Consider the following 21,733-nt stretch of genomic DNA (forward strand, 5'->3'; position numbering starts at 1 on the left):
GAAGCCCTCCAGCCCCGAGGGGGCCCTTCCTCGGGCAGCGGCGCGGCGGCTGCCGCGCCCCAGGGCGGCTCCCTGCCCGGGCGCCGGCCCCGCTGTCCCGGGCGGCCGGGCGCGCTGTGCTCCGCTCCGCTCCGCTCCCTCCCGAGTGCGAGGGGAAACGTCTCCGCTTTTTTACTTTAAGCCAGCGGGAAAAGGACGTTTCTCGCCTGCGCGGGGAGCAAAAATCTCTCTCCCGTGAGGGTGCGTGGCTGTGTACATCCTGCTTGGTATCGCACTGCATCGCTCGGGAGTCATCTGGGCTCGGCGTGTCTCCCCGGTGCCACCGCGCCACAGACCAGTGTATGTAATTTGCCCGCTGGATGCGTAATTAGCAAGTTCACGGTTACATTCGTTCTTCCTGCCTGCTGTTCCGGCACTGTTAGGTCTATTTATTTCTTGGCACTTTTCTCCTTCAGAGACAAATGATTACAGCTCACTCGAGTCCGCCCGCTCTTCCCCTCTGAACACTTATTTCTAGTTGCTAGCAACTAGTGTCCACCACGACGCGAGGGGCACGTACGCACCAACAGTCCCCGCCGTAGGTGTTCAGAGAACGGCAAGGCGGTTGCCCGCCCCGCTGCGAGCGGGCCGGGCGAGCCGGCAGCCGGCCGAGCACCCCGCGGCCCGGGCGCGCGTCCCTTCCCGGCGGCGAGCGGCCCGGAGCGGAGCGCGGCCGCAGCGCTCCCGCCGCCGTCTCGGCCCGCCGCCGCCGCCGCCGCCGCAGCGGGCGGATGCGCTCGCGGGGAGCGCAAGGGCTTTCCGCGCTCAGCTCCCGCTGTCCCCCGCCGGCGTTCGCCACGGCCGAGCGGCGGGCTCCTTGCCGGCCACCGCCTCGGTCTGGACCGCCTGCGCGGATCGGGGCGGGGGAACGCTCCCTTTCCACCCCTCCGTCTCCGTCGCACGGGCAGGAGGAGCGCGGTGTTGCACAATCCGCTTCCTTTTTCTTTCGCTTCGCTGCGCCGCGGGCAGCGGGGGCGAGAGCGCGGGGCGCCGGCCTCCACCCTTGGGGGGCGGGGGGGGGGTGGAGAGACACCGGTGCCGCCCGCTCCCCTCAAACTGCGGCGCCGTCGCGGCCCGCTGGCCGCGCGGCCCCGCCGGGAGGGTCGCCGTCGCTCGCGGGGGGCCCCGCCAGGCCCCGCGCCCCGGCCGACGGGGCCGGCTTATCTCCGAAGGGGAAGGGGGCGGAATCCTCGCCGGGGCACGGGGGGACGCGGGCGGGACCGCGCATCCCGCGGGAGGCACCGGCCGCCTGCCGGGCCGTGCCCCTGCCCGCGGCGGCGGAGCGAAGGCGGCCGGGCAGGGCGGGGACGGCCGCCCCGCCCCGCTCCGTCTCGGCCCGGCGGAGTGGCGGCGGCGGCGCGTCCCGTTACCGGCGGCCGAGCCCGCGCCGCCCCCGGCGCGGCGGGAGCAGGTGTCCGGGGGCAGGAGCCCGGGGCAGCGCGGCGGGGGGGGGGCGGGGCCGGCGGCGGGGCCCCGCGGGGGCCGGGCGGGCGGGCGGCCCGGGGGCGCGGCCGGCGGCGCGGCGGCGGACTCGGCGCGCCCGCGCCAGGAGGGAGCCGGAGCGCCCGAAAAGCCGTGAGGGGAGGGCGGAGGGGCGGGAGGGGGGGGGGGGAGGCAGGCAGGCGGGCGGCGGGCGCATGCGCTCTGGCGGGCCGTGCCATATTGGAATGAGGCAGTGAGCGGAGCGCCGGGGAGAGCCCGAGCCCCGGCAGCGGCGCAGGGCTGGAAAAACTCCCCGCAGGTGAGGCGGGCGGTGGCGGCGCGCGCGCGCGGGCGGAGCGGCCTCGGGCGCAGCTGTTGGGGGCGTTTTGCCGGCGGGGCGCGGGGCCCGGAGGGTTTTTCCGGGCTCCCGAAGTTTGGATGCGGGAAAAAGGCGGCGAGGGAGGAGGAGGAGGAGGAGGGAAGAGGCAGGCGGAGCGCGGCGGGGAGGCGGCGGCGGCGGCGGCGGCAGCGCGGGGGGGAGCGCGCCTTCGCCCGTGCCGAGGAGCGATGCGCGGGGCTGGCCGGCCGCCGCCGCGCAACTGCCGGCGCGCAACTCTGCGCGCCCCCGCTAGGGGCTAGGGGCCCGCGGCGCCCCGGCCCGCGGCGTCCCGCGGCGCGCTCGGGCCGAAGTTGCCCTCCTGGCCGGCCCCGCGCCCGCCGGGGGGGGGCGCCCGCCGGGGGACGCGCCCGGCCCGCGCCGCCCGCCCGGCCCCCGCGGGAACTTTGTGCGCGCCGCGCCTCGGCCCCGGCGCCGCCGGTCCTTGCCCACGCCCGCGGGGGGCCGAGCCCACCGAGCGCCTCTCGCTCGCCCCCTTCCCCCTCAAAATGGCGGTGGAAGGGGACCTTTAAACCCCGCTCCGCTCCGCAACCCCCCGCCGGGCGCGGCCGGGCTCCGCTCGGCGCGGCGCGCGTCCCGCCCGGGGCAGGCGGCTGGCGTCGCTCCCCGTCAAGTGGCCCGTCAGCGGGCGGCTCTTCGCCTCCCGTTCGGGGTGGGTGGGGGGAGAGAGAGAGAGAGAGAGAGAGGGGGGCGAGGGGCGGGCGCCGCCTCCGCGGCCGCGCCGCCGGCTCTCCCGCAGCGCCGCCGCCCGCGCTGCGGGGCCTGCGCTGCCGCGGGGCCGGGCATTGTGTGCGCGCCGCGCCCGCCGCCGCCGCTCCGCACCTCCGGCGTCTCCGCGCCCGGCGGCGCTCCGGCGAGCGAGAGCCTTTGTCTCTCGGGGAGTCGGTCTGCGCTGCCCGCCGCTTCTGCACCTGAAGTCGTAAATCCGCCGCTGGTGACACTGCCGGGGCGGCCGCCGAGGTGCCGGGGATGCCCCGGGACGCCAACTTCGGGCCGGGGAGGAATCGGCGCTGGGGCAGCGGCGGCGGGAGGGCTCCCGCCCGGGCAGCGCCGGCTGGAAACGGGAGGGCGGAATGCCCGCATGGGAAGAAGGACTGTGCAAGTTTTCCGTCCGTGGCTTTTGCAAACTTGTTACCAGGGCTCCCTCCCGCCCCCCTCCACGGTGGAAATAATGAAAGGAGAAGAAAAACAGCGCGGGCAGTTAATCGTGAATTTTTAACTACGTTTGCTATTGCAGCTCCACAAGGCCCTTATTTATTCAGAAATAGGCCAGCGATGCCCGTTTCACAGTCACATGTGTGCTTTAGCGGAACAATTATATCTACTTTGGAGAAACTTGTTGCCATTATAAAAACGTTTTACATGGTAACCTCTATGTCTGAGGGTTTCACCCGCTCTGACAGCAGAATTCTGGTGGGAGAGGTTTTACAGCAAAAGAAAAGGCCTACCTTGCTCTTTCTTTGCTGTTCCTTCCTTCGTGGGAGCTGGCTGCTGCCAGTAGCCCAGAAGGTTACCATAGCGAACATTTCCGTGAGGCAGAATATAAGGTGCACCGTGCAAAAGTCATGCTGGAGAAGATGATAACCCGTCTCGTAACTTCAGAGATACCATGGTTTTGCAACTTACTTCAGGTTTGCGATGTATTGCATACTGGTCAGAAACATCTGATTTGTAAGAGAAAAAGTTACTAACGGGAAATAGTCTTGTTCTTACTGGAGCAGGGGGCTGTAACTTGGACCGTCTACAGCACCCGGCAGGATGGATTCCTGATCTGGCTAAGGCCTGTGATTGCTGTTCCAAAACAGCCAGCTTTTTGGGCAAAGTAAATCAATGTCAAGATGAAAATATATCAACTAGCTGAAAACATAGGCTTCCCGTGTGGTAGGTACTACTGATGTGGATTTTACAATTAAAAAAGAGTAAAAAAGCATCCATCTATCTAAAATATCATCTCTAGGAAGAAGACTTGGTGGGCTTCCTGCCTTCAATTCAGCCATTTCCTCTTTTACTTTTGGTTTGTGGATTGTTGCTGTGATTGAAGGATGAGAAAGAAATCTAGTTCTTCCCAGAATCTATGTTAGTGGAAAAACGGGAAGGTACTTCTGGACAAGACAGAGAACAAAATAAATCTAATAGATCTCATTCTACCTTTTTTTATGACTCATCCCTAAGACTTAGCGTGGAAGTGTTGGGAGAATGGCTTTGCTCATGTTTGGTGTATGTCTCTGCTGGGCAGTTACGTTAGAAGACTTCAGTATCCTGTTATGTTAAAGCTGGCATGCGCGTTCGCCACAGGAGACGGCAGTGCAAGATAGATAGCTGAGAAATGGGCAGATCTTAGCAATTATTGATCTCTATGGTTTTGCCTTTGCCAGTTTTTTCCCCCCTCTACTATTAATTTGCTGGCATTGGATTATCTTATCTGATTTTTAAACCTGACAAATCTCCTAAGCAATCGCTGTGTGGAAGAGAAAGGCGGGTTAAGTGTAAGGTGACATGTTAATGACTGATGTAGTTTGCATGGTGTAATCTTTATATTCTGGGAACACTTTAACTGTCTCCTGGGGAAGATGTGAAAGAATATTGCAAAAATATGTTTCCCATAGTATGTTTTGGTAACATGTTACAGTTTTTTTTGTTGTCGTTTCATGGCAGACCAGTGAGAGCTCTAGACCTTAGCCTTTCTGTCATGCTTACTTTTTGAATCCACTCTATCTGTTGTTGGAAATCACTTTTAACATCATTACTGTGCTTCCACTTGTGAAGTTTGGCCGTGGCATGATCATCGTGTGGTGATGCAGACATCAATACAGTCACTTTGCGCTGGCTTGACTTGAGTAATTGTCCTACAAGTGGTGCACTTTAGACGCATGGCAACTTAATTACGTGAACATGTTGACAGTGAAATGACTCATGTTGAATTCACTAAAGTGTCCTTTAAGTGCAGGAGAAATTGAAACCTGGGAGGTGTTTAGTAAGGGGCATTTTGGGGAGGGAGCTTTCGATACCTAAAAACACAGGGCTTGTGTTACATCCATGGTTCCTATATTAACATGGCAGTCTTAGTGTTACAGAGTAGTCTTCGGATTTGGTTTCTTGACCTTTTAAGTGTGCATTTCTGTATCTTGCAGATTGATCATTGACTTAAAACCGTGTAGCCTGTGTAAGTTACAAATGTTTTCTGGAACTATAGCATCTTTCTTTTGTGCTGTCCATCTGACTCATCTTGCTTGATGATTCGCAGATTTTATGTGTCGTCTTTTGTTTTGGTAGCTTTGAGCATCAGTGTTGCTGCTGCTTGTGGACTTGACTTTGTGCCCATTTCCTTCTGCTTTTGGGAAATGGCTATCAGTTTTTAGGTCATAGGTTTAAACTTGAGGTGAGTGTTGTTTAAGGCTTTTAAGTTGGTTCCCCCCCCCCTCTTCTCAAGATTACTTTCTTACTTGAAAAGTCAGGGGATAAAGTAAGGGGGCGGGAGTTGATTTTTTTTGTTTTGTTTTGATTCAAGTGCTTGCTGAAATTGTCCTAAAGGCAAATGTTTTGTTACTGTGCAAGATCCTGAAAGGCAGATTTAGCAGCTCCATTCTCCAAGTTTAGCAAAAGTTGAAAATGAGAGTAAATTTTAATGTTAATTATATATTAATATCTTACTATTTTAAAAGCCATGTCATCAGTATAATGGCATTTTTTATGTAATTATATATTTTTTCCCAACTTTAATCCATAGTTCTTTCCACTGTTCAGTTTTCTTTATACTGATAAAGCCTATGAAAGAAGCATTGAGATGTTACTTAGTGCTCATTTGATTTTAAAATGGTTTTGGTTCTAAAGGTACAGAATACATTTTTAAGAAAAATTAAGACTTGGTGCGTGTAAAGACACATACATGCTTTGTGTTCACTCTGTATCCATGTTGATTTTTCCTCCCTTTTCCTGGACTTTGCTGACAACCTTTGTGGATTGGTGGTGGTGATCACGGGAGAATTATTATTATTATTATCATTATTATTATTATTATCCTCCTGTGTTATGGGTGAGACTGTATTTTTTAAGTGTTCTTAGCAAAGGCTAGTCTGTAGAATTGAAGTTTTACAACATAAATTCTACTCTCTGTTCTTAATAGGGTATCTCTTAGGGGAATCACTTGTTCGACTATTTTAAATGTTCCCCTATGAGAAAGGAGGGTGTGTGCTTAGGCTGGAACAAGATATTCTGCATATTAGTTGGGACTCTCCAGGTAACTCTCCACATCTCTGGGAAATTAGTGTATTTTAACTAATGCAGAGCTGCATAGGCAGAGTCCTAGATGAATGCTTTAAAAACACTTTGAAGACGGGAAGTGGTAAGTCTTAGGGGTAGCTTTGTGCTTTGTTTGTTTTAGTAGTATTGGATTATCACCCACAGACACCACTGAGGAACGTTTTGCTAGGAACTGTGCAAATAAACAAGGCCTGGGAGCCACAGGACTAAGGAAGCTCTGGTGCCAAGGTCTTTTTCTTCCTCTCTCTCCCCCTCCTCTTTTTACTTTCTTACCTCTTCTGGACTCTGCAGTATCTGCATTAGTCTTTCTTTCAATGGAGATAGTGATGTTTAGATTTCTTTTCCTTGTGAAAATAAGCATCCTAGTACAACACTTGTAGGTTCTTAATATCACTGAGACCCCTCTTCCTCTGTCACATTTTGTTGACTGGGTTTGATGAAGAGTCATTAGAGGATAGGCAGAAAACTGTGTATGTGCAGACATTTCAAATTAATCAAATGAGCCTTGTTTCCTAAGAAAACCAGGTAAGCAATAATGTTAAAACCAGAAGTAAGAGGACTTCATCAAGGTTTGTAGTAGAATAGCCATCTCTTCTGTAGATGCCTGACTCTAATACTAGGATTTCTCCTCTTTCAAGCTGTCTTTTTTTTTAATAGCCTTAAATGACTCTAACTTTTTGCTGCACAGATGACTTCTTGTAAACAATGCTTAAATAGGAGGTTTTCCTTCACTTAAAGTAGGTGGGAGCCATGCATGTTTTGTTTTGGCTTTTTTCACCCATTGGGTTTTGGCAGGTGGACTGATTGCAGATGCTTGCCTACAGTTCAGGTGAGTTGCTAGTTACAGAGGTAATCTTAACAATTTGTTCAGATTATATGGACATTTAAAATGTGATTATTGTCCCTAGAGTCACCCTGAGCAGCAGCTTGCTGGTTTTCAAGGTTGTTGTTTATATTGCTGTGGCACTTCATTTACACCGGTTTATTTGCTGTTACACTTGAGGACACTCTTGTTCACTACAGAAATGATCTCTTTCTTCAAACAGATGAGTTGGGAAGGAGACTAGTGGAATTTGATGTTATCTAAAAATGATGCGGCTATTAAACCAGCTTTGAGATTCTCTGAGAGTACTGATGAGAGAGAGAAGAGATGCATCTTGGAGTATTTTTTTTTCTCTAAGAGTAAACTATGCAGGGATGAGTGACCTCCTCTCCCATTTTGGCTGATTGGACTCGAGGGCTCTCAGCATATCTCAAGAGGTGCTCTGTCTTGCAGAATTGGGTCATTGGTTGAAAGTAATGGTGGTGGTGGGGAGCCCTGCAAGGTTTTGCTGTTTGTCACTTAATCTTTTTCAAGGATGTAAGGGACTGGAGCAGTGATATTAAGGTAGATATCAAGTGGACTGGAGAAGATGAACTCTGTTTTGACATATTTAGAGGCTGTAGTCCCTATTTCTTCTGGGAATTGGTGAGAGAAAGCCATAAACAGCATCTTCAGATTTGTCATTGTTTCCAGAAGAAACCGATCAAGTCAGGAAGTGAAGGCACTTCCCCTCTGATGGTGGGTGCACATTTATTACAAATGGCTAAGTTCTGTGGGTGTCTCGCCTCTCCATACTGGAGTGATGCCTTGGCATTTCTTACCTCTTTCTTGGTCTCTTGACCCGTGAAAATACATATAAATGTAAGATTTTATCTTTTATCTGGGATTTTTTTTTTTTTTCTTTTTGCAGCTTGACTGAAGTAAATACATTTAGGAATACCTAGCTCCTCAGGAATTGTAGTAATTTGCACATTTGCAGCTCGAGCATGCTCTTTGCTCTGTCCATGGGGAGCCATGGCCTCTGGTTTAAAAAAAAGAAAGTTATTTGTCTTGAAATCATCAAAACATAAGAAGTATTTTAAATCTAAGGACTGTGAAACTCCATTATACTGTAAAGCCTTGTCTGAAACTAAGGTGGGTTTTTTATAAGTATCTTTCTCTCTTGTCAAAGCACCTTCTCTGGAAAGGAGGCCGCCGTTGGCCTCAGTGCTCATCAACTTTGCTCCAAGAATGAGGACGTGGTGCTGAAAAAGCTGTGGTGTTTCTAAGCAGTACTGAGAAAATGCTTTTGAAGCCTGACAGGTGTATGTATTGTATACACAGACTTTCTCTCTCATATATATGTTAGTATTTGTTTTTTCCTAATGTCGAGTTCCAAATATGCCCCCATTCATGTGTTAAGTACTAAACTTTGAGTGGTGTTTTAATATAAATGACAAGATCTGTACAACAAAACTCTTAAAAGAAATGTCCAGTTAGGAAATGCCTAGCAGACAGGCAGGGTGAAAATACAGGATGCTTTCTTGCAGTTGGGCCAGCAGAACTCAGATAATGTGCATCCTAAAAGAGAAATTACCGAAGAAGGCAGCGGTTCCTTCCAGGATTAACTCTGCTCATTGCTCTTTAAAGTGTTACCATGAGGGTTTAACTAATGGCCCTAAGAAATAACGAAAGTGCAGGATCAGTCAGAAGTGTTACATATATAACACTAATTGGCCAATTGAACCGAACTAATCAACTCCTTTTAAACAAATGTGACAATGGGCACAGGCATATGAAAATCTTCCCCTCTTTCAGGGAAGTTTTTTCTCCTTTATTTGCAAAACATGACTTAATCAAGTTAGCAGTGAGGCTTTTTAGTCCGGTGGCCAAGAGCAAAAGTCTGCTTTTTAAGGTGATTATTTTATGTCTTAAGTTATTTGTTTAACTTTTTAAATAGATTTGGGAGAGGGGGGAGGAACTGAATTTTGAATTCCCATTGATGTTGTGGCTGAAGCTTGCTTTTTGGACTTGCTCTCTAGCAAATTTAAGCATGTACTTTGTCACTCCTCCTAATGAAAACCAGTGTGTTCAGGGAAGTGACTTGGCTAAGTACGTGAATCCAGAGTTTATTGTGATAATAAGCCAGTTCTAGATAATTCTAGCTTTGCTGCAAGTGTAGAGCGAGTGTGTTGTCCAACAGTTGGTTCATTTGGTTTTGATTTTTCAGCCAGTTCAGCTTATGTAAGTAAGAGGTAATGACTGGAAACTGAAAAATCAGGGAAGATTGCCTCTTCTTCTTCCAATCTTTGTACAAAAATAAGACAGGAGCATAACAGCTGGAAGGACAAGGTGACAAGAAAAAAAAGTATTTCTTAATTGCAGTTAATGTTTCTTGGTTTCACTCTATGTACTTATTAAATTGAAAACCCAAATATTGTTTTCTTTGTATCTGCTTTCTCTGTATATGCTTTTAAGGTAAGAATATTACTTAGCTAAATAAAATGAAAGTGCAGTTTTTATTTCTAATTGGAGTCCAATTTGCATCTAAAAGCAACTTGACATAAATTTTAATTCTTATGATTATCCAGTAAGAAATACAGAAATCATCTTTTTATAGTAAGGCTAAGTTTTTCATTTAATTATTCAGGTTTAATCTTTTGCATTTATACTTTGTTTCCAAACAATGGTTGAATCTTACTGGGAACTATTTTTAGGTTGTTGAGAAATTGCAGTATTACGTAGTTTAATATGCTTTTGTTTAAAGCAATTTATATAAATGCTTTTCTTTTGTGCTGTTACGTAGATAATGACATCAAAATGTGCTTTGTCAGTCTTGATCGTTCTTGCATACAAATGTGAGTGATAGATAATATTACAAAACAGTAATCTGTTTTCTGCCTATCAACTAGCGGAGGCACCTTTATAGAAAAATAGCAGCATTGACGTTTCTAAAGAGGTATCTTTTCAGAAAGCTGGGTTATGGTGGTTACAACAGTCAGGCTGGAAGAGTCTCTGAAACAAGCACTGTATTTTGGATTTCAAAGACTAATAGTGTATGATTTCTTTATTGTCTGCCCAAAGGGGAGAAATCTGTCTTACTGCAATGCAAAAACTTGATTTCTGACAAACAGCATGGCAAAATATACTTCAATGTATAAAATTAACCCTTCTGAGATTCTACCTTAGCAGTGGGATTTGAAAGAAAAATACCAGCGCGATAGCTGTTGGAGGTGGCTGAGAAGTTTCTCTGCATTGCTGGAAGAAGAGGCTTCAAGTCTAGCTTAAGTTGTGATGAGCATAAAAATTGCTGTAATGTGTCAGATCGGTAGGACACCTAGTCCCTTGAGGTATCTCACCTCAAAAACCTTTTGAAATGAGGGTAAGAAACAGTGAAGTAGAGCACGATCCTTCTCACAGTTGGCGACGCGGCTGCGTAGGCTGCGTAGGAACCAGTGATTTGACCTGTTCTCTGTCAGTTTTGTCTAATCCTTTCTGGATCCACCACTTCCTGTGGTTATGAGTCTGCAGTTTAGTTGTGTGCAACGTGAAAAGGTGCTTCAGTTTGTGTTTTCTGGTTCTTGTGGTAGGAGAAATAATGAATAACTTTTCCTTATTCTTCTTTTGCATAGTAGTTTTGATTTTACACATTTCCATTGTACTCTTCCCATCCTTGCACTGTTCAGCTCGAAGAAGGAACCAGTTTTATTGTACAAAAGATGCTGAAGCCTATCCACGGCTTGTGTGTGTGTGTACATTGCTGGGCTGGGCAGGACTGCTCTTTCTGGCTGTGGGTATTTCTTAACTTTCCTGTAAAACTGAATTACATGTCCATCTCTGTTGGTATAGAAGTATTTCAAGCCTCTGATCTTCTTTGATACCTTTTTTTTGTGCACCTTCTAGTCTCGCCATGGCTGTTTGACGCCAGCACTACATACTGTCTCAAGGTGCTCTGGATTTCTAGAATTGTAGCACAGTGTTTTCTGTTTTCTTCTCCATTCCTTGGGGCTCTTAATGAGTATGGAATTGATGCTCCAAGAGAATTAGTCATAGCAATTTCAAAATCCTGAGTTGCAGTAGCTAATTTAGATCTCATTGTATAGGTGAGGTTATTTCTTTACGTCTTATTATCCTGCCTTTAATTTCATCTTCTATTATCCTTCTGCAGTTCTTAGCAAACAACATTTTTTTTTTTGTCTCTCTTAAATAGTTTTGTGTTGTCCTGAAACTTTGCACTTACTTCATGTTTGTGTGCTTTTCTTGAAAAGCAGGACTTGGTACCAACTCACTAGTCCTCCTTGTATTGTGAAAAATTACTTTTTATTTCTATCACTACTTCCTGTCTTTATAATCAGCCTTTAAAGTATGAGATGATCTTCCAGAAAATGCTCCAAAATGATTCAAGTCCAAGTGGACATGAGTAGGTCCTGGCAAGATGGTACTGTGTCTGTGGACACCAAGCTTGCAAGATGTTTGCTTTCCTTAACTTGTGTTGAAGACACTGAATGGGAATTAATGGTGCTCAGAGCTTCCTACAGTTGAAGCCTGAACAGTGTGCACCGGTCTGATGAATTTTCTTTTTTCTGTTTCAAGTAGGTATTTCTGTACTCAGCTCACAGGCAGAGGGCATGGGAAGCAGTATGCCAGGAGCTCAGGGCAGATGTGCATGAGGTGCCTTTAGGTTTATGTGGCCACAGCTTATGTCATTGTTGGCCTTTGGAGATTCATGCAGGTATTTTGCAGGGGAGGGGGAGAAGGAGCTAAATTGGATAAAACTAAATTGCATCCTTATAGCAACATTAATACTGAAAATATATTTCTATATGCAAAAGACTCTTAAACTGGCACTGCTTAGCACTTACAATGGGCAATTCTCTTTTAATTTAAGGAAGTTTTCATTCTGATGGTGGAGGATATATAAACCAGAAGTGTTGATACCACTTCTTATGTGTTCCTGTTAGTTTTTGACCACCCTCTCACCTGAAGCGATCATTAAACTCATTTTTGGCCATAATGGCCAGGTTGTGTCATACCCTCAGTAAAAATCTTACTTCTTGATAAGTTGTTTGGTGAATTAACTCCATTAAATGATGAAACTTCATTAAATGAAGTTATCTTTGACTGGATCTGCTGTATAGCATGTGGTGTGGAATTTTCACTGGTATTTTCAACATTTAAAAAAATCTTATTCTGAACTTCCCAGGTTGTGAAGTTTTAAAAATGCCGTTAATTCAGATAGGTATTCCAGGCTTCCACACAGGTGCCAAGCCTACATGCTGTGGTGCAAATAGATCACCAGTTACTTCAGTCTGGAAAATGGCAAAACAAACATCCCTAGTCTAGCCGAAAGAGATCAGATCAGTCTCCTTGCACGGTGCCTTGGGGAGTTCCCTGCGTCTGACACCTGTGTGATGTGCACAGGAGAACATGGATTTTGCATTTAATGCATATTATATGGGAACATACCACAATCCAAAGGATTTATATTCCACATGAATTACTTCTGTATAAGTTAGTAAGTACGTTGGAGATTGTTGAATTGAGAAGCCAGAAAAGTGATTTCATTTTGCTGTTAATGAGTTTTTTTTCTGTCGGCCCTTTTGAAAAATCCATTCATTATTTCTCTGTACCTCAGCAGTTTTCTGTTCATTTTGTGGCCATTCACCACTTCTGGGTGTGCCCAGCCCTGGTATAGAAGAACAAGCTTTTAATCTTGTGTGTTTAGAGGGCTATTTTTGTAACCATAAGGGCTAACAAAGTACTTCACAAGAATTCAAGTTAAGATACTGCAGAGGGGTTGACCTCAGCTTTGGAAGGCTTTTAGGGAGTATTTTTGTCTAGGCTAGTTCTTCACTCAATTTATGTTATTACTTTGCACAGAGATCTGATAATTCATTTTTTCACATTCTTGTTACTCCTAGAAGCGATCATGGCAATGCTTGTCTGTGCAATTTCTGGTTGCAGCTGAGGGCAGCACTTAAGTGTGAGATGGTATAATTTACATCCAACGCTGCACTTTCTGCTTAATGTTTTGCTAGCAACTCCCTATCTATACAGAGCAAATCAAAACAGACTTGGGCTGTCAGCAGAGATGTTTCTTAAACACAACCAGGCAAACAGTTTTCTTTTCCATTTAATCAAGAGTATATTTAAAATTGAAACTCATAGCGGAAGCACATGATTATAATACATACAGGTATTTCTAGTGGTTTTAGCTCTTAAGAACTTCCATGGGCCTACAGTTAGATGCAGAATATTGACACGGGAAGAAAATCTAGGAGACTTCCTAAAAGAACTTTTTAAGGTAGTGTGTTCAGGACGAGCGTATCCTTTGGTTTTTCTGAGGCACTTTTATTACATCCTGCTGTAAAAATAATATTCTGATTTAATAATCATAACTATGGATTCAAATGTTGAAGTGGAACTTGAAGAGTATTCTCTCTCTTTTGTGTTTACGTCTTAACAACAGAGATAAGGTTGCATGTGCCAACAGAGTGATGCCTGAAAAGATAAGCACTGAACTTTGCAGGGACGGGGCTGCAATAATAATTCAATGAAAAAAAATGTATGAATTTGAAAACACTTTTTATGACAGTGTAAATGTTCCAGTGTTGTCAGGATCAAGCTTTGAAATCATACTCCTAAAAATAGAGGAATCTTTTTCAGTTGCACTCTGTCTTTTGAGCCCTTAGGCTCAGGGCTTGTTTTTCTCTCTGTATGAACAGAAGTGCAAAAAAAATCTTAAAATGAGAACAAATTTTCATGTAACTTTACCACTCCTGATGCTGGGGTAATAAGAACATCATCACTTACTGTGAGCTCTTCACTAAAACCCTGTGCTGTCACTATTCTTAGGCCTTTAGGCCTGTTAATGTTCTTGTGATTTGAAATTTGTATCATTGAAAGCTGTTGCCTTTTTTTTTTTTTTTTTAAGCTTTCAGTACTTTTTAAAGGGGGGAATGGCAAAGAAGCTCATCAGTTAATGAGCACTAACAAAAGGCAAGGCCATATTTTTGTGGCATTGCCTGGAGAAAGAGAATTCTGTGATTTAGCACAGCTCGTAATACTGTAATTCCATTTAGGAGGAAAAGATATGGGGGAAAGCTGTGTTTTGCCATCACAGTTTGTATGTGCAAAGAGTGGTAGAGTCTTAGTAGTGACTCAAATGGAGCTTTAGCAAGTTAGAACAGCATTTCACTGGATAATGCAGAAATGGTTCACGAGCTGCAGTGAAAATAGGTGGCCGTTTGGCTCCCTGTCAGAAGATTTGAAGATCATGGTTGGTTGAAGATGTTCCAAGACTAAATGCAGGGACTTTTGAAGATTATTTATGTTGATGCCTAAAGTCTCTCAGAATTAATCAATCCACTAAGACCTATACTGGCTTTATAGCCAGCCCAATGTGTGTATGTTTTTCTGTTTTCTAGACTTAAAATGCCACATTTAAAGCCTTGTTGCTCTGAAATGTTTTCTCAGCCTGTTATGAAACTTAACTTATGCACTTCACAGGAAGGGCTCAGGTGCTGCTTTAGCACCTGAAGTATATTAAGTAATCCTGTCTGTAAGGTGAGAAGTAACCATATTTCTGTGCTTTTAGCCTGTTATTATTGCTGCTTGGACGTAATGTTAAGAGATGTGCTGGCAGTGAAACTGAAATAGTGGCCAAGTTCTGCAAGGTAAGTAATGATAACAGGAAAGGGATTTTCTTTTCACATATGAAAACTTAAGTGTCAGGACATCAGACAGTCAGGAGAGTGTATTAGTGACACAGTGGCAGTGTATTGAAGTCAGCTTGTCATTGTGAGATTTGTTGGATCTTACAGGTAGAATGAAAAACCTGTTGTGGTACCCAAATCTGTAATTTCAAATAGACTGTAAATAAGTGTGTCCTGTAAATATCTACTGGTTGAATACAATTTTTCTAAGCCCTTGGGATGGAGCTTGGGATGGAGCTTGGGACATTGGTATTTCTGGGATCCCTTCAGATACAAAAGGAAAATTTTTTTGGTTATCATTATAACATCCCTCCTTTAAATATGCATTTATTTCCATTAAAAACCTATTTGCTAATCTGAGCTGGAATGCTTTTAAAACAAAATGCGAATGAAATCTTGGAAAGCAGTGGGAGACCTCAGGACTCTGCAGTGAAAGGATTGAACTCTGCCATCCACAGCCTCTTATGAATAAAGTTAGCCTTCTAAAGATAAAAGGAAATTCAATTACAAAGCAAGAAGGAGGGTGGAGGGGTGTAATTAAAACATATAATCCTAAAACCAACATGAACAGTGCTTTTTCATGTTACACTTAAAGCAGTCTGCTTTCTGTGTGCTGTTGCTATTGCTTAAGATTATTGATTTAGTTTCCTAGGGGAAACACTTTTTCAGAGGATGCGAATAGGATGACGTCGGTTGGTGTAACTGGCAGCGTGATTTCACGCAAGCATTGTACTTATGGGGAGCTCAGTGGAGAGTTTTCCTTTACAGCTTGCTAATCTTTTTAAAAAGGGGGGGCGGGGGGGGGCAGAAAATGAAGTGCTGCTTCTGCTTTTTTCTCATGCTAATGGCAGTTGTCCTATCAGACACAGGATGAGTGCTTCAGACAGCAGGAGAAACCAAAGGCAGCACCGGGACAGCTTGTTCTCTCCTGTTACATCTATGCCAGTGGTTGCTTCCCAAAGTTTAGTAGTTTGGACCCTGATTCTCAAAGCCTTTGGAGTCCAACTCCCATTGAAGCAATTAACATTGGTGCCTAAAGCCTTTGATAGGATATATGGCCTGAGGTCCATGTTAAACTGGGAACTTGAAAAATCTCTTTAGAGTTTTGTGATAAATGTTAATGCTGTCTTGTAAATACACATCTGCTCTTCTCACTGCTAATCAGCTGCTTAGTCTTATGCTAATGGCAGGAGTTGGGTTAGAGCACCTATCTTCTTGGTAGTGAAGCATTCCCTGGCTGGAGCTAGAGGCATTTCATTATCAGAACTGGCTTTTATGATACAAGTATTCTGATTCCATCTAGCGGGGTGAAGTTGTACGTACACACGCTGACCTGCTCACCGCAGCTCTGTGTCGGAAATGAGTACCTGTAGGCATGCACGAGTACTTGAAGTTGACAGGCTGTACCTCTTTTGGACCTCATTCCTTCAGGAACTGCAGCTGTTTTGATATCACAAACATGGACAATGTCTGATTGAAGAAGAAGCTGTGAGGAAGGAAAGGTGGGAGGGAGCTGGTGAAAGAAATACAAAGATGAGTATAGAGATCAGGACTGAACATGAACTTCACAGTCAAGAGGTTTCAGAATGTCTTTTGAATCTTCTTCTCTTATGCTCTTAATACCATCCAAAACCCCATCTCTTTCCCAGTACTCTGGAGTTAAGTATTACAATTTGCTTGGGTTACTTAATACTTTAGACTGATAGCTTGATAAAATATTAGTACCATTATTTCATGAGTTATTTTGTGCAAAAAATTTCTCTGTGAAGGAAATCTTTTGAATTATTGTAAAGAAAGAGTGCCAGTTTCTTGTAGTAGTTGATGTGCATATCTTGTTCTCTGCTCAAATATTGTGTGTAAGTTTATAGAAAAATTGCTGCTTATATTGAGTGAACTTAGTCTAAAAAAAAAAAAAAAGGCAATGCAAGTTTTGTAACGGGTTTTATTAGTCAAAAAACATCTTCCCTCATTTAATCTTTTACCTGGTATACCTGATGTCCGTTTGTCTGCTTTTGTAAAAAGAGCTTGTGATGTCAGTTTAGTTCCTTTGATAAAACTAATAATTAAAAAATACGCAATTAGAAACTAAAAGCAGCTATGCTTTTCAGCTGGAGAAAGCAAGTGTGTAATCACACTGCTCAGATGAAAATGTTCCTGGAGTCAGTGCATTTGCATTTTGAATCTATAAAAACCTGCTTCTGTAAGAGATGAGCGTACTTGTTTTCTCTTGATCTGGTAGGAAATACACGTTAATGTTAACTTGTTAATAGTATTTTTCATTAATTGAAATGCATGTGTGTAACTCAGATCCTTCCCTGAGGACATGTATCCTGGTGGCTTGCATTGGACAGAGAAGTCCCAGGCTTCAGTTTGAAATTGGCATTTCCCAAACATATGTCTTGCACTAGAAGTTTCCCAGTAGCTTTTAAATGACTTTAAGTGAATGTAGTCCTTTGAGGAACTTCATCTATGATGGGTTTGATAATTACCTGTTGGCAGTGTGATGGTATTGCTGGGGAATGGAGCTGGGGTTGGGGGGGAAGGTCTTTATGGTGGCTAAACCTACTTCTGGGATGGACTGAATTAAGGGTGGAACTGCAGTGCAAATACTTGGGTCTTGAAGACTGTAAGAGTGACTTTCAGGTATTTCATTAAATATCTTAGGGAGAAGTTTGAGTATTGGCAGAGAACCGCAGCAAGGGGAAGGTAAAGACTTCTAAAAATAAAATACAGAACAAACTTTCCCTGAGTTTTTAGCAAGTCTCGTGTGTAATGCTGAATGTTGAAAATCTTTGTGAATCATCGTAATAGCTTGGGATGTTGTTATAGTGTACTATTGTATTGTACAAATGTATTCTAGATGTTTCTGTTGCTTCCTCATACAAAAGTTACAGGGCTCAACAGTTTTCGCGTGCTGTAGGTGCTGAAGAAGTGTAAATAATGACCTACAGAACAGATGAAGTACAAGGCAGTCATACATGCTCACAGGTGACTCTCAGTTCCCCCACAACAGAAATTTGCCATTTTTACTATTGTCACTTTTATAAGAGTTAGGTATTTTTATTAAAAAAACCTAAGGCACCAACACTCTGTCTTGCCTTTCATGCACGTTTGTATCTTCCCACTTTTGTCAGTGGGTTGTTAACTCTGAAGCCTAATTATTATTGCCACTGCAATTCTGGGGATATACTTCTGTCAACACTTGCTTTCAGCTTTTGTTTTGTTTTGTTTTCTTAATCATTAGGGTTGTTCTGTAATGAGGCATGCATGTATGTGCTTGCAGGCTGTAGATGTACATTTGAGATGACTCCCTTAATTGACTTGGTCATAAAATATCATCTCTGCCAACAGGCTGAATTATTTCATACACTACTACTATGAAGTTACACAGGGTGCCCAGATGTGCGTGATAATTCTCTTCATCTGTTGTCTGAAGTTTGCTTCAGAGAAGCAAGTGGAAGTTATTTAACGGAATGTGAGCCTAGTTTTAGTTCATCCACCTGAAAAACTTAAGGAAGGGTGGCCTGTGATTTGGAAAATTTTTTAAAAAAATTATAAACTGCAAAGGCATTGCCTTAACTCTGCTGCAAATACACAAATACAGTGTTGATCCCTATGACTTGTTATCCTGTTCCCTTCAATAACCAATCAACTGTAAACCAATAACTTTTAGCAAGATTATTTTAACTTTGAACTTTATTTAAACTTCTCTGTATTGTTATTCCCTTACATCAGTCAGTAAGGCTTCATGTGTGGCTGTTCCTTAACCTGATTTTATCAAAATAATCCAGTTTTATAAATTGTTTTAAGCCTAAAAAGATAGTTTTGATAGTCCTCTATAGGAAGCTGCAGTGACAACTAACATTATCTGGTAATTTTTCGTTATGTATTTGTTAACTTTTATTTAAAAAGCAGAGTGAGTTTAGGCTAAAAGTCTTCCCATTGATGTAGATGCTATAATCTTGCTAGATAGATAAAATTTAACACTGGAAAACCACCCCTTTGCTGGTTTACCTCTTTATCCTCTTGCCACCCTCTCCCCTGCAAAATGACAAAGCCTTTGCAGACTTTATATAATTAAAAAAAGGCTGAAACCATTTGTCCTGTCATGAAAATAACACAAAGTTTGCAGTAACATTAGTTCAGAGTTGCAGCAGATAAGAGGTGTAATGTGCCTTCTGGGTTTTTGCGGGTTGCCTGTCAGGTTTTAAAAACCGAAATGGAATATTGTGTTAGAATAGAAACAAGATCGTATCTATCCAAATAGAAAAACCCCTTAAAAATTATACGGAGTGACATGAGGAAAATTAGAGGGTTCATGTTTGCTTGTTCATGCTATCAGGATGCTTTTGGACAAAAGATGAAGAGTGTTACAGTGAATACAATGGCTGGAAGAAAGATTTTGAATCTTGATCGGAGGAAGGGGAGGTACTAGTGCATGGAAGGACCGCCGGCTGTATCTCCACTTGTCAGGGTTGTGTTGGGGAGTCTTATGTCCCAGAAATAACAGTATGCCAGAGTAAAAAGACCTGGAATGGAGCGGCTGTGGTTTAATGTGCACATAATGCACAAAATGTGATGATTCATTTTCATTATCTGCAAGCTCTTTGTTGCTTGAAGACCTTCCATAAGAATCTTTTCCCTGTGAGGACAAAAAAAAAGAAAAACGTTAAGAAAAATTCTTGTTTTCGGCTGTTGCAGCTTTTCAGTCATTGTTATGTGTATGTAATTGCAGCAAACATATTTGCCTCTTCTAGTTAAAGCAGAAAGGAAGCATATCTAATTTTTATTCATGCCAGTTAAGCCTGGTTTCTGGCCAATATGAAGAATGCAAGGAGCACATGCAGGCTGTTGTTACTGCCTCATGGTACCTGCCTTACTTTATATTAGGCTGTTTTACAGACATCACATCAATGGTTTTTGACCTTCCAGCTTGAGCTGCTGTCACACTGGCAACCTGGAGCTTCTTCACATGCAATGATTTCTCTCTCTATCAAAACTGGTTTAGTAAGAGGTTTCCTCTTACTCCTTATCTGTGCTCACCCTTGCTTACAGTGCAGTTCAGCTGCAACAGCAGGGGGTATTCTTAACCTGCATTAAGTGTACATGCAAGATACTTACGCTGATCAAACTGTGGACCAGTTCCTAGGTGAGCTTTAATGTCTTGCAAATCCCTTGAGCCATCCAGCTTTCTCAACATAAACGTGTCAGGTGGCCTTTTCAGCTACTTGACCGTGACTGATTATTAGTGTGTGGAAACTTGTATGATGTGCAAAATTTCTATCTTCCCTTTACTTGATTACAGTTTCTCCTTAACCATGAGGTTTCCTGTTCTTCTGATGGTGTCTGGTTCTCCTCCTAAATTTATGTAATTTATTTCTCTGATGTTGTCATTATAGATATATATATATATAAAGCTGAAAGATATTTCACTGAGGAGGTGAAAAGCTAGATATTAGGTCTTGTTTAATCTGATATCTAAGGCAATGCTGTTGATAAATATGTTTTAATAATTTAATAAACATTTTAACATTTATCACTTAATACATTTTAGTAACTGAGATGGCAATCAGAACTTGCTGTTGGAGTAAGTGCTCCCTGGAGGTCATGTAGAAAAATTGGGTAGAAATTTTGAATAAGGTAGGTGTGGTATGAATTACTATAGTGGGATTTCTAAGAAGTGCTGACGTGTTCCACATGCTTTAAGCTGCGTTGAAATCTGATTGTTTTGACCAACCCGAGATCTGCAATTCCTCCAATTTTTGATTAAATTTTGATCTCCTGTGTGACATTACATCATCATGGTGTCATGCTGCTGGGCTTCTCTTGCAAGGTCTTATTCACTCTGTGACAGAAGTGGCCTATATGGATTAGCTTTGGTCATGGAAGTCTGCACTGTAGATGGAGATGCTTTTAAAATGAATGTAATCTCTTTTAGCTTTCCCTTTTAAAAAATGACCCTTACTATTGTCTCTTTGCAAGAATGCCCTTTTTTAGTAAAAGGTCAGTACTGCAAATTACAATAGTGTCACACAGCAGCATCAGTTCAGGTGTTATCACAGAAGTCCCACATGACCTTGCACGCCTGAGCTGAATTCTGTTTCCTATTTGTGTTAGAAGGAGAAAGCTGTTATGAAGTACAATACAAACCAGCGGCAGGCACCTGTCCTCTCTTGGGACATCTGATACAGTTGTTCAGCAATTTACAATAATAGTCTGAGTCTCTAGTAAGTAGAAATTTGATGTGAGGATTCCAGTTGTACCTGGGGCATTACCCAGCTCTGCCACCAGATGATTTGACTTCTTTTGCAGTTTGCTAGTACATGGTGTAGAGCCACTTCAGATGGGATGCTCGGAAAGCTGCCAGATGTTGTTTTGCTGTCTGCAGACAACACTCCCATATTAAGTCTTTAGCTTAGTGCATCAGAGAAGAAAAAGTACATACTGTTAAAGTAGGAGGTTATTTTCAGCTTTACTGTTTAAAACAGAAGATCTGGAGTGGGAGCCTGGAATCCCATATTGCTAAAACAGTGAGGTGGCAGTGAAGAGTAAACCTAATTTCTCATTTCCTCTTAACAACTCCCCAAGAGCATTTGATTTCAGTAGTTTTTCTTCAGATACTGATAGTGGATTAATTTAGTTATATTATAAATTAATAAGCCCTCATGGCATTTAACTTAACTCCTACTTTATTTATTCCTATTGCATTTATTGTCTTTAACATCAGTGCTGCTGTAAATTGTGGAAACTAATTTTGTGTCCTCTGCCCACCATCTCTTGATAGCACAGTACTAGAAGCTGTGCTTATAGTGATGACTAAAAATCACTATAACAGAATTGGGATTTTTTTTTTTTTTGGTAGGCATCTATTTAAGATCAAGAGGATATTTCTAAAAGACACTGTCATTTATGTGCCTTTTGGGTAGTTACAAATTCTTGGTAAGAGATGTTTATGATGTGATCTCTCTGTCTTAACTGACTGTAAATGCACCAGCTATGAAAAAATTAACTTGGGGTTTTGCATTATAAGAAAATGTACTGAGAGCAGAGGCAGTCAGCCAGTGTGTGGTTTACTCAAATTGAGAGCATGCCCAATAT

At 43.8% G+C, this 21,733-nt stretch overlaps 1 protein-coding gene across 1 annotated transcript in view; it reads left to right on the forward strand.

Annotated features, from left to right (window-relative positions):
* Positions 1 to 1,687: 1,687 nt before the first annotated feature.
* SFMBT1 (Scm like with four mbt domains 1) overlaps positions 1,688 to 21,733 on the forward strand; it is an 80,412-nt gene continuing 60,366 nt past the window's right edge. Inside the window, exon 1 of the mRNA XM_052777431.1 lies at positions 1,688 to 1,780. The gene's annotated coding sequence lies outside the window, so the exon portion shown is untranslated. The remainder of the gene's footprint in view (positions 1,781 to 21,733) is intronic.

The sequence above is a fragment of the Harpia harpyja genome, chromosome Z (assembly GCF_026419915.1).
Source record: "Harpia harpyja isolate bHarHar1 chromosome Z, bHarHar1 primary haplotype, whole genome shotgun sequence".
NCBI classification, from domain to species: Eukaryota; Metazoa; Chordata; class Aves; order Accipitriformes; family Accipitridae; genus Harpia; species Harpia harpyja.